The sequence below is a fragment of the Haliotis asinina genome, chromosome 1 (assembly GCF_037392515.1).
Source record: "Haliotis asinina isolate JCU_RB_2024 chromosome 1, JCU_Hal_asi_v2, whole genome shotgun sequence".
Lineage (NCBI taxonomy): Eukaryota > Metazoa > Mollusca > Gastropoda > Lepetellida > Haliotidae > Haliotis > Haliotis asinina.
The window spans coordinates 5,742,759-5,753,098 of NC_090280.1; positions in this window are offsets into that span (position 1 = coordinate 5,742,759).

Genomic DNA, 10,340 nt, shown 5'->3' on the forward strand with positions numbered 1-10,340 from the left:
AACCAACAACAACCGTCACAGGCACGAAGTTACCCGACCTAGTACCGTACCGAGAGCTGTACATTCATCTCGGTCAGGTGAGCACAACGTACAACATTCAAGGAGGTCACCCTTCCACTATACTGAGAGCAGTGCCGGTGAAAACTGAGAAATTCAACGACGGTAGAACCGAGTCGTTTTCACCACGGCAGTATAAGAGATTAACCCAGGGCAACATACCTGAGCTGACAATATCGGTGTTAGATATAAATCATAATCCTGTAAATATAGGATACCTCAGCTTAACGCTTCATGTAAAATGACCAGCGCACAAGGGCCCGGAGTGAAAAAATGCGTCAATGTCGGGATCTCCGACCTCGGAGACACGCGCGGTTTCGACGCTCCCGGAGTAGATGGTAAATCGTACGCCTTTCAACTGAAAAACAACATTTACAAACGCGTTGAAATCCCCTCCGGTGGAACCCTAAGTGATATAGTAGATACCACAAGAGCAACAGTCAACACTAAGTACGCCCTTGTCAACATCGGTGATAATAATTGGATAATATACCCATCGTTCGGGGGTAGACTGTTCGACTTAGACGATGTTGAGAGCACTACCGTCGCCCGAAACAAGCCATATATGCTCGTCTTCACCGAAGATGACAAGTGGGTGTTGTTACCCGATAACGACGACTGGTTTCTCAATATTAGACTCGTCTCCCCTTACGTGTTTACTGATAACAAAGACAACCACCTAAAAAAAGTCGTGAACAATGGAACCCTGCTCGTGGCTTACGTCCCAACTCAGAGACGTAGCGTAGTCGTCAGCCCACTCAACACTATGGCAGCCCACATGCTATCGAGTAAACCAGCCATACAAAACGTGAAATTGCAGTTGGTGTCTGAATTCGAAGGTGTGGTCACTATACTAGAGAGTCTACCGGCAAACTCAACACTGATCATCAAAGTCTACCTAGGGGAACCATCGGGGAATGATGTCGAGATCGTGAAGGGGATCAAACTCGGGTGGGTGAAACGACACCAGTATCAAGTTTGCAACGTTTACGTGCGGGTGGGTGTCGGCTCCAACACCAGTCTGCAGGGGGTCAACGTGATCGTGGAAAACAAGATATCACTAATCAATATCTTCCTGCCTGACAACATACACTTCATGGGTATGAAGTTCACCCCTGAATTATTATCAGAAAACCAGTTGGAAATTATATCGTAATAGTATTATAATGACCAGTCATCGTCCCAACACTACGCTTAACGACCTGGGAGATACGGAGGGATTCGATCAGCCTGGTGAGGAAGGTGAATTATACATCCTGCACTTCAAAGACAACGTGTACAGACGGGTGCCATTACCAGATTTAAAAGAGCCCAAATGGCTGATCAACTTAACATTCACCTCACCTTATATCACATTAAATAATGGGTTGGTCTCTAAGATTGAGAACAACGGTATCTGGGCCGGGGATTTCATTCCGGAGAGGACATTAATACACCTACCATCTACTGGTTACGAAAAATAGGGGTTAAGTGCTTATCCACACAATAAATTAACATTTAGCAGTAATCTTGATAGAATATCCTCCCCTTTCACCCTCATCATAGAAGTCTTCTTTACGGCTTTATTCGATGGAGCCCCCCCAATAGTACACCAAATTTTACCCGGGGTGTCAATACGCTGGTATTACATAGACCAATATTGTCGTATTGTTATACAACAGGATACCACTGGTCCTATAAACCACTTAATAAGCCTCCGTGGGGTTTCTATTACAACAGGAAATTCTATTAGCCTCTCACCTATTGCCCTGACTAGTAGTCTAGAACTTGTAGACTTCAAATTCATTGATAGATTTTTAACTGAAACCCAATTAAAATATCTTTCAAAATATACATTATAGGATGGGTCTGTACCCAGTCGTAGAATAAGTAGCGAAGACGCTGGAAACCGTAGATGGGTTCCGCTTGAGGCAGTTATGTGATGTGAAACGCCAACTAGAACAAGACCGTGACACGCGGAAAGCACTATGTAAAAAGTACAATAGAGCTTTCAATATCGTGGACGGGGCTGACACTACCCTTATGGCAACCAGCATGGGACTAGGGGCGGCAGGCGTTGGGTTGTTAGCTACCATCGTGGCCGCACCTATAGTGCTAGGTATTGAAATAACAGCTGGGGTGGCAGGGTTGGCAGGATTGGCGCTTAAGTTAGTATCACGCAGGCTTAATCGTAAGGCATTGAAACACGACGAGATCAGGGTTCTGGCCGAAGCAAAGCTGAACACAGTGAGTGAGCGTATTTCCACGGCACTCTCTGATAGTAAGATCTCAGAAGAGGAGTTTCGTTCAATCCTCTCTGAACTCAAAAAATATAACGGAATGAAACAAGATATTCGATCCAAGTCTCGTAAGTCTGCTATCAGCGAGGACGAGAAAAAAAAGTACATAGAACAGGGGATACAAAAAGCCCAGCAAGCCTTTATTATGAACACCAAAGAGATCGTAGGCGGTTCACGTTAAACTGTTTCATCGATATAAACATGACATAGGCACAGACGTTAAATAGTAGGGGAACACGAGGGCGATAGCCGTAAGCGAGCCACCGATCCTATATGGTCAGTCAAAACTTACAACATAGATAAAGTGGATATGAAAGCCGACGAACCTAACTTGTACTACTTGAGGGATGGGCCGGGTAGGGGGTTTGTAAGAGAAGAATTATTGATCGTACCGTACGGCACAGTGTTACCTCCTACCAACACAAAGTAGGCATAGTAATTACCGCCAACTTTTTTGTAGTAGGGGTAATAGTAGCAAGAGCTAATGGCCCAACCAAAGCCTTATTTAGTAAATAAGGCTTTGTAGAGACATTTCTTGAAAGTGGTCCAGAACTGTCATTCCCTATACTACTATAGGACCTAGTAGTATAGGGAATGACAGTTCTGGACCACTTTACATATAGGTGTGCTAAAGCTAAGCAAATTGCTTAGCTTTGCTTAGCTTTGCTTAGCTTTAGCACACCTATATGTAAAGTGGTCCAGAACTGTCATTCCCTATACTACTCCCTCTGCTGTACGCACGTATTGAAGACATTTTATCTGGTATGCAGTTGCTCAGCACCTGACACCCGACAAGTACCTTTTGTGCCATGGGACCCGTGAAGGTCCCGGGGTAAAATAGGCCTTCAGCAACCCATGCTTGCCATAAAAGGTGACTATGCTTGTCGTAAGAGGCGACTAACGGGATCGGGTGGTCAGACTAGCTGACTTGGTTGACACATTCAGTCATCGGTTCCCCATTGCGCAGATCGATGCTCATGTTGTTGATCACTGGATTGTCTGGTCCAGACTCGATTATTTACAGACCGTCGCCATATAGCTGGAATATTGCTAAGTGCGATGTAAAACTAAACTCACTCACTCACTCACTTTTGTGCCATGGGAAGTGTGTTTGCCTCATACTAATATGCGTAAATTGCGCACATATACCGGCAAAACATATGTCATATTATGCGTTCATGGCAGTGTTTGAATGGTACATATGTGACATGTTTTATCTGCATGCTTTCAGGAGAATATCATCATCATTAACTGGATGTTGATATAACACATCAAACAATAACATATCTCACTTTGATTACAAGGACATGTATGCTCTAATAAATGTGTAAGATATGGGTTGTAGTAACACTATTACACTATACCGTTATAGGACGTGTACCTGGCGTATCAGCATATTGAGTGGATATTAAGACCGGGACAATCTACAACAATCTCTATGTAGACTCCCCGATTAAGATAAGACCACACCACTATACACAGTAGGTCGTCTTTTATTCTTTCTAAGATTACAGTATAATTACGTTTATTCAGATCAAACTCTTCCTGAAATTGCCAGCAAATATACAAGAATTCCTTTTTACTGATAGCGTCGAGTGAAAATAAATTCGCGGAGTACCTAAGTGCACGTTTCAATTATTGGTGGGTTGGTTTGATGTTCAACACTATTCCACCTTCATACTGGAACGGACTAACTTATACAATATAAATAGAATATAAAATACAAAATATGGACTTCAGAGTATGCACTATGAACAAAATGACTGCATTTGAGCATAAACACTTGTCATAGAGGTCGTCAGCCCGACGATAGCCCGGAATAGACCAACACGAGTGTTCGGAAAAGCACGACGACTGTTCGGAATAGCCCGACGTCACTGTTCGGCAGAGCCAACAAGACTGCAAAAAATGACAGTTAGATCGCGTCAAATATTTGCCTGAAACAGGTTTACTAGGCGGGATCAACTCGTCTTCACACGTGAATATGATGCATATTGAGAGGTTCGATGTGTGTATAAATTATTGTTATGTGTGATGAAACAGGGTAGGAATTAGGCTGGATGTGGTGTTAGCTGTTCGGTAATACCCGACACCGCTCTATATCTAATCTCGCTGTAAATGCCAAGATTCTGGTGAGTTCATATTTTATATTTGTGACCCATTACGTTAGACTTGTGACTAGATTGCATTGTACGACAAATCTGTGATTTATTGGATAGGTCACTCGCTTGCCTTCTGTACCATTTGTAGTAACTAACGTGTGCCTCGTCATGCTCCAACGCACACGGCGATTTGGCAACTTCAGTTGTGTTTAATAGAACTTCAGCCAGTTTATTGTACCAGTTGGAATTTTACAATGAATGAATTATAGTAAGAATTAAGAGCAAGAAGTATGTGAATGAATGAATGAAAGAAATAAAAAGAATAGAAGAAAGAAGTACATATGTGAATGAATGAAAGAATAAATGATACACCGCGGCCTTCCCTCCCTAAACATGTTAAAGAACGCATAAGTATCACGCGAACACGTGTTAACATCAGCTGTCCTTTCAAAAAAATCTACTTTGAGACATTTTTGTTGACATTAATGATTAATTCAGATATCTTATTGCATGTGAGGGTGAGTGAGTGAGTGAGGTAATGTTTAACGTCACATCGGCAATGTCTCAGCTATATCGTGACGAGAGCATTTAATTCTGAAATGAAATATATGTATAGTATGAAAACCTGTCAACGAAGGACAGTAAAATAACTAGAATATCACAATTGCATTTAAAACTAGCATGGAAAGTTAAAAATAATATCACTATTCGGACAATACAATATAAAATCAGGCTATGGATTGCCAACAACTGAAGGTAGATCACCATACTAGGGACCATGGGGACTTACAGTGCCTTTGCTACCTGCATGGACCCTAGTCGGATTTACATCATCCCCTCAGCTGTTAACAATTTAGACACATCTAGCCAAAAATTAAAAATACACATATGCTACGATTAAAACCAGTGGAAGTCTAAACGTACAGGAAATGTTTTTGGACTTACGTACCATCTCAGGAGGACAATAATTTTACAATACTTCACTGGTGGTTGAGGGCAATAGGGGCCTGCTACAGTGTTCCTGTTGCCTAATACACCCCTTTGGCCCTGACCGCCTAGACGGGTGGTTGAATGGGCCCGGTGCAACCAATCGGCTGGTCATGCCAAGCCCTGAGCACTACATTTCATTGCTCGATCATTGTTTGGCTTGGTATTAATTTCAACACAATATTTAAATATACATATATACATATGCTATGATACATGTGTTTGTTTTTAATGGAGAAAATTTGCCTAGATGCCAGTGTCAGAAGGTGGTGGCTCATGGGCCAATCTGGTAGAATTATTAATTATTATTTTTTTTGTTTGAGTATATCATCTGAGTATACTTGGTGCTGCAAGTAGGAAACCCACTTGCAATTAGCATTGTCCTTGTGATACTGCGTGGTGGGTGGGGAGCCCGGATGTTGAATCAAAATAATCTTACCATGGTCTACCAATCCCCAACCAAAACTCCCAAAACGTCAGCTCGACAATGATACTAAACAGAGGTCATCCAACTCAACAATTGGCCGAGTTTCCTGGTTCTCAATACTGTAGACAAGACACCACTGAAACCAATCTCTTTTGTAATCTCTAAGGGCATGTATGGCATCGCAGGTGAGGTGAAGAACATAAACCGCTTGCGTTCAGGATCTTTTCTGATTGAATGCAGCAGGAAACAACAAGCCACTGACTTGATGAATACAGAAACGTTTGCTGGAATCCAGGTTTCAGTTACTGAACACAGAACACTGAACAGCAGCAAAGGCATCATTAGAGACAGAGATCGTTTGTTGGCCGAAATGTCAGAACTGGACATCGTTTCTGAAATGAAGGATCTGGGAGTCACATATGTCAAGCGATTCACCACCCGCAAAAAACAATGACGTCATTCCAACAAACACGTGCCTCTTTTCCTTCACTTCACCAAATCCTCCAGTGTGTCAAGGTTGGTTACTGCACTGTCAGTTGATGTTTACATTACAAAATCTTTGCGATGTTTCAGATGCCAAAAATATGGTCATGGTGTCAACACGTGCACGAAGCCAATAACATGTGCTCACTGTAGCGAGACTTCACACGTAACTGAAGATTGTGAACGTACGTTAAAAAAATGCACAAACTGTTCAAACTGTAATCATTCATCCAAACACTGTACAGTATGGAAAAAACAAATGGAAATCAACAAAGTTAAATTTACTCAATACATTACCTTCGCCGATGCTAAAAAGATTGGTGAATAAACAGTACCTAATGTTTCATATGCACCAGTCATTAAGACACAGTCTGAAAGTTTGCTAAGAGTAAATTCGACAGTCACTAGTTTTTCAATAGAGTGTCAAACAGATTTGACTTGGGTAACAGCTGACCCTCCTCACCTTCTTATACCTGAAGAACAGTCTACTCAGACTTCGCAGCCATGTATAAACTGCGAAGTACAGTTATTGCCTCAGTCCACTCAGAAGACTCGTCCAGAAACAAGTTCAAAGCAGTTAAAAATACATGCAAGACTAGGGCAGAAACAGTGAAAAAAGGTGTCAGAGCTTCTAAGGCTTCGGAGAACCATCTTCAATTATTTAACAAATATGGTTCATTGGAGGACATGGGTGTGTCAGAAAACATCCATCCCAGGGCACACAGATTGCTGCCCTAAAAAAAACAAGGGCTAGATCCCCTATCCTTTCACCTAAAAGATAGGTCATTTAACTAATATCGTACAGTGGAATTGTAGAGGTCTAAGAACTAATTTCAATGAACTACAGCTTTTAGTCCAGGATCTCACACCATCCGCATTCTGTTTGAATGAAACACATCTGAAATAGACAGATATTTTTAACCTACGCCAGTTTAACGTTTTTATCACTCTCTTTCCCCTCCGGGTGATAGAGCTACTGGGTGTTCTACTATTCTTATACGGCAAGATGTTATTCATAGCCCTATTATACAAAACACTAAACTCCAAGCTGTTGCAGTGCGACTGACTCCGGGTGGAGCATTTACACTATGTTCTCTGTATATTCCGCCTTCTTCAACACTTCAACATACTGACATTCAATCACTCTATGGCCAGCTCCCCAAGCCATGTGTTATTATGGGTGACCTAAACGGTCACATCCCACTTTGGGGCAGTACTAACACTAATACTAAAGGCAAAATAATTGAAGATTTCATTTCAAATAATGACCTGTGCATATTCGATGATAATTCAAGCACCTATCTGCATCCTGTAACTGGCAATCATTCTTCTCTGGGTTTATCTCTCGCCGACTCTAACCTCCTCAATGAATTTGATTGGTCTGTTCATAATGACCTTTGTGGAAGTGACCACTTCCCAACTATCCTCTCAGATTTTACTCCATCCGATTCTCCATCTTTTACTAGATGGAACTTTTCGAAGGCTAACTGGTCTTTACATCAAACTATGTGTGAATCAAAACTGCGACCTGAAAGTTTCATTGATAATTATCATTGATCCAATTCAAACTTTTGAATCCAATTCAGACATTCTAAATAAAATAGCTGATGAGTGTATAACAAAGTCCTCCACGACTCCACATGTACTAAAACCGTGGTTCAATGCAGATTGAAGACAGGCCAGAAAAGCGAGGAAAAAAGCAGAACATTATTTTCGCCGTCATCCAACTGTCCATAACCTAGATAAATTCAAAATACTGAATGCAAAGGCGCGTCGAAACTATAAACAGAACAAAAACGACAATCGCGGATAAATTATGCCTCCAAACTTAATTCACACACGCCAGGGTCCAAAGTATGGAACATGGTTCAAAGAATTAAAGGCAAAGGTTCCAAATCTGCCGTACACCATCTCAAAAATAATTTACTTACTGACAAATGTCAAATTGCAAATAAAATTGACGAAACTCTAGCCAAACATTCTTCATCAGCAAATTATGTCCCTGAGTTTCAGAGATATGAGAAACAACAGGAGAAGACAAACTCATTTTAAATCAGATAACGGTGAAGACTATAATGAAATGTTTTCATTACATGAGCTATATACTGCTCTTGAACAAGCTCATGACACAGCAGCGGGTGGTGACAATATTCACTATCAGCTGCTGAAACATTTGCCTGAACCACGTCTGGTCACACTTTTAGATATATTTGACAAAATATGGACATCTGGAAACTTTCCTCCTTCTTGGTGTAATGCCATTGTAATCCCTGTACCCAAAACTGGTAAGGATCATAGAGATTCTTCCGTCGTTTACCTCATGTTATGTCACAGTTTTTAAAAGACGGACAGTTTCAAGTCCGAGTGGGTTCAACCCTGTCTGACCATTATAATCAGGATCAGGGTGTTCCACAAGGCAGCATTTTGTCTGTCACATTATTTAGTATTAAGATCAACAGTTTATCCAAGGTTTTAAACGATTCCATTGATGGATCACTTTTTGTGGATGATTTTAATATTTCTTGTCACGGTAAAAATATGCATACTATTGAAAGACAATTGCAGTTGTGTTGAAACAAAATAAATAAATGGTGTCTTGAAAACGGCTTTAAATTTAAACTAATTGTATACACTTTTGCAGAACATATAAGCCACAAAAGGACCCTGAGCTATCTCTAAATGGCACTCCCATCAAAGTTGTAAAGGAGGCCAAGTTCTTGGGACTTATTTTCGATTCTCATTTAACCTTCTTACCGCACATTATATCTCTTAAAGCTAAATGCCTGAAGGCACTAGATTTGTTGAAAGTTGTTTCCAACTCAATTGGGAAGGGGACCAAACTACTGTCTTACACTTATATCGATCACTCGTCCGTTCAAAACTTGATTATGGCTACATCGTACATGTTGAAGCCTGCAAAAGCAACCTTAACCTTCTTGATTCTGTCCACCACCAAGGTCTAAGACTTCGTCTTGGGTCCTTTAGAACCTCCCCTGTTGACGGTCTCTACGTTGAGGCCGATGAACCATCTCTTACACAAGGTCGTATAAAAATGTCTTTACAACACATTACTAAATTATATTCTAATGAATCTAACCCTGCCCATAACTGTGTTTTCAATCCGCTTTATGAGGATTTGTATAACAAAAAGTCTTCTCTTGTCCCGCCTCTAGGGCACAGAATTAAACCCTTTCTTTCTTCGGCCGGCATTGAGCTGGAAAGTATATCGCTTTCCCGTCCTCTTTCTTCTCCTCCTTGGCAACTGGTTAGGCCAAATGTCGACCTAACATTAACTTCATTTAAAAAATCAGAAACTAATGAATTAAAAACTAAATATAGCAATCATAAACCCTTATTTACAGATGGTTCCAAGGACGGTGGTGCAGTAGCTTGTGCCACTGACATTGGATCCAGAACAATATATTAATATCTTCTAGAATTCCAGAGAACAGCTCTACTTTTACTGCAGAAGCAAACGCCATATTAACAGCTCTTAAATATATTCAAAGAGACCCTAAACGTAAACAATATATAATTTATTCAGATTCTCTGTCTTGCCTTCAGGCGATTAAAAATATTTCTTGTAAACATCCACGTTTAATAGAAATTATTGAATTATATAATGTTCTTGCTACTGGCCAATACGACATCGTTTTTCGTTGGTTACCCAGCCACGTTGGAATTTCTGGGAATACACTGGCTGGCCTTGTTGCTAAGGCAGCACTCAAACAATCTGTGACACCACTTCTTATTCCCTATACTGATTATAAAGCTACCGTTAGATCTTACATCCGTGATCTGATGCAGAAGAGGTGGGACACTCAAGGAGGTATCAACAAATTACATGAAACAAAACCCTACACTTACTTGGGTTGTCAGTCAAGATTTGAAGAGGTCATCATGCGACGATGTCGTATTGGCCACACACGATATACACATGAATATTTGTTTAAAGGTGAAGATCCTCGGTTTTGTATCCCTTGTGATGAAAGAATCACAATCAAG